The sequence below is a fragment of the Amblyomma americanum genome, chromosome 1, assembly GCF_052857255.1.
Source record: "Amblyomma americanum isolate KBUSLIRL-KWMA chromosome 1, ASM5285725v1, whole genome shotgun sequence".
Classification (NCBI taxonomy): domain Eukaryota; kingdom Metazoa; phylum Arthropoda; class Arachnida; order Ixodida; family Ixodidae; genus Amblyomma; species Amblyomma americanum.
The window spans coordinates 484,578,290-484,581,944 of record NC_135497.1 but is presented as its reverse complement, the minus strand read 5'-3'; the positions used below and the strand labels follow the sequence as shown (position 1 = coordinate 484,581,944).

The window sequence follows — 3,655 nt, the reverse complement described above, 5'->3', positions numbered from 1 at the left end:
AGCTGCTGTCTTGTCATGTTGCCCACTGCTACCACCTGTCTACTCGGCCATCACTCAAGGTGAATCCTTTAGCCGTAAAATGTTCACAGAGGCCGTAGAGAGCATGCTGCAATGAGCATGCGTAATGAACATGAAGTGAACCTTTACTGAAAGATTCCAAATCTGTTCTTTCAAAGGACCGTCTCATTAAGAATGCATTTAACATCTAGTATGTTTACAGGCAAGTATCCGGCACATACGTTGTTTTCTGGCTAAGCACAAAAATTTGCAAGGCCCAGGTGAGCTCGGAAGAGGAAGATTGCAAGGATGGAATACTCGGGGTTCTGTGGGAGTTCCTATGGGAAGGAAAGGCAGTAACAGACAAGGTAGGCCATGCACATGCTTAGCAGTGTGAGAGGGCTATGAACCGAGAAAGGGGCATACATTCCTGCAGTAGTCTTGTCCAGTATTTGCAGCTCTGACTACAATTCCTTTTTTTCTGCAGATTTGTAGCAGAAAATTATTTGTGATATGGCGTTTTTTTACATTTATAATTATACACTTCAGAATTTATGTGGCAACAGTCGTTTGGCAAAGATTTTCATGTTACATATTTGTCAAAAGATATAATCGAGAATTAGCAATTTTGTCACTTCAAGGCAACAGGAAAGAAGAGTCGCTTATATTTGCAAACTACTACATGCCATGAGTAAAGGCAAGGTTTTGAGGCGAAATTTCTGAAAATAAATATTTTACAATGGTGCATAGGAGGTGTTATGAAACACTACACATTCCACCTAAATGCCAATGCGGCTGTTAAGCTCTCAGAAATGCAAAATAACAATGTGGTGACAAGGCCTGCACTGCATGAACACGGACTTATCCGAGCCCATCCTGTCCACTGAACGTAGCTTGCCACTGCCAGTGGAACAAATTGCCCACTACTAGGGTTTTCAATGCAATGCTGTATCAATGCATGTTGACGTTCATTTGGTGCACCCCACCAACAGGAGGATTTGTCAGCAGCAACTTCGTGCCTTGTTCAGAGTGTTGGTCAGGCAACACAATGCTGCTGCCAATGCATGCTGCCTAATGGCATTTTTATTTTTACTTTTTAGAGTAGCTTTTTAGTAAAAATTTCATATACCATACGCCTCCTGAAGTATGGCATGTTCCGCTGGTTAAAACTGATCTTGGCATCCCTTGTGATGTACTCAGCATACTTGAGCGCGAACATGCCACACTCACTTCCGTTCATTTGATGCGGAATGTCCTTGACAGCCTCGCAAGTCCAGCTGAACAGGTCGAGCTCCTTCTTTTGCTTGTCTCTCCTTTCTTCCAGGAGGTAATCACGCAGAGCCTTAAGACATTCATCATTCTTGCCACCCATTGAGTCATAGTAGTGGATGGTGCTGTGCCTGAAGTCGACGACCGCTAAGCACCAGTGCATGCCTAAATGAATGGGAATGAGGATGAGGTCGTGTGCAAAAATGTCTATGCGCCTTGTCCAGCGCTTGATGGCACTGAAGCCACTGGTACGCAGCTTTGGGTAAAAAGTGTTGAAAGCATAGATCAATGGTAGGGTTGCCTGCAAGCGGCTACGCTCCATGAGCATGTTCATGTAGAAGTTGATAACTTGATCGTTGAGCCAGTTCAGCCCTGCAAGCGTCTTCATGTCCTGGCATGTCACAGTGAGTCTGAAGCCTCTGGCTAGTACATCGTCGGCTGGTGCCCGCTTGAGAGCGTCATCCACAGCAGCTTCCATCTCAGGTGTCAGCTCTGGGTACACTTCCTTTTTGGCAACCTCTGATGGGATTTCCTTAACAGAGGGCTCTTTTGTCACGGATATTGGGCTTGCCTTTTTGTCTTCGCGATTCTGCTCCTTGAAGAATATACGTGCTTGAGCAGATTGGTCTATCTGTGCCAGCCTTTCCTTTAGGTCTTTCATCCATACTGGCGAAAAAAGTGGCTCGAGGGGAGTAGCGGCATTTCTTGCGACGCCGCGCGTGACGGTGATGAGGTGGACGACGAGGAATTTCTCGATGCAGTAGCGTTCGGAGCTACCGAAACTACCACAGAGCTTGGTAACCAGTAATTATAGGTAAAGAAAAGGGTTAAAGAAAGAGAGAGACCTCTGTGGAAAACAGGGATGCTGAAGAAATCGGCACTGAGAATATACAGGATCTTTAAGCAGGAAATTGCCAAAGAAAATATCTATAATTCTGTTGTTTGAGGCCAGGACGGGAGTTTTGCGGACTAAGACATGCAGAGTCGGGTACCACGAGGTAGACACGTTGTGCGGTGCTTGTGGAGAGGAGGAGGAAACGGCTGAACACTTGATACTTTTCTGTATAGGGCTGCCCCCTGCAGTGGAAAGCAGCGGGGCTGATTTATTCAAAGCATTAGGGCTTAGTAACAGTGAAGGAAAAGTAGATTTTAAGCGGGCAGAAGTAACCAAGCGAAGGTTATCTGATTGATGGCTAAAATGAAAACTAGAGTAAAATTTCAGAAGTCGTGGCTAGGTGGCTTGAGCCACCGCCCGATTCAAAGGGTTCAGCCTTATCCATCCATCCATCAATTTATCCATCCATCCATCCATCCATCCATCTATCCATCATAAAGCCCCCTGATAATATAAAGTGTCGACACTCTCCTCCGCGCGGCGCTTTCCTCCTCGTTTCTCTTCGCGCGCCGGCGCCTGTAGTCCATCTGCAGCATTGAATGCCGGCGCGTGTTTTGGGGTTGGCGAGGCCTAACAGAATTATCAAATCTTCATAGATGGTGGTAAACGCATTGGTAACGCTGAAAGTTACTTTATGGGTAGTTTTGGTTTCTGTTTATGCCGTCTGAATAGGACGTTCTTATGCAAAACAAATTGTTTTGTGGATTTGAAGTTTCATAAACTTTCTCTGCCACGAAATAAGATGTTGAATTGCGTGTATTGAACTCAGTATTGCCGTCGGTAATAGCTATCCGTGTTAGGGTTTGCCAGTCCATGCGCGCATATAAAGCGCTTGTATTATTTTTGGCCGGCCTTATGATAAAATAGTCGCGAGTGCAGAGCAAGACCACGTGTTCGGTTTCCCAATGTGAACGTGGCTCTAGTGAACTGCATCTGAACCATATGACAGAGTAACGTATGTGACACTACCAGCGGAACCGGCAACCACTCATCGACTGCATAGGAGCTGGCACGCAAGACCCGCTGAATTTTAATGCGAAATGGTTTTATGGATCGTTGGGTGGAAAAACTGGCGCCGTGCGTCTGATGGCGTTGGTTCAGTGCGGTGGTACTATGGCGATTGGGATGTGATGTATACGAGAGAAGTATAAGAGCAGTAATGATTAACAGTGCATAGGTAATGACTGAACGAGTAGTGACTGCCAATCAGTGACTGTTAATGTCTAAAGTGTAATTGGTGAATAATACGGTTTATGGTTTATGGGGGTTTAACGTCCCAAAGCGACTCAGGCTATGAGGGACGCCGTAGTGAAGGGCTCCGGAAGTTTCGACCACCTGGGGTTCTTTAACGTGCACTGACATCGCACAGCACACGGGCTTCTAGAATTTCGCCTCCACCGAAATTCTACCGCCGCGGCCGGGATCGAACGCGCGTATTTCGGTCCAGCAGCTGAGCGCCATAACCACTCAGCCACCGCGGCGACCCTAATTGGC

The 3,655-nt window shown here is 46.4% G+C and overlaps 1 pseudogene; it reads right to left on the bottom strand.

The window, feature by feature from the left end:
* Window positions 1-1,093: 1,093 nt before the first annotated feature.
* LOC144127261 (sentrin-specific protease 1-like) overlaps window positions 1,094-3,655 on the bottom strand; it is a 31,013-nt pseudogene continuing 28,451 nt past the window's right edge.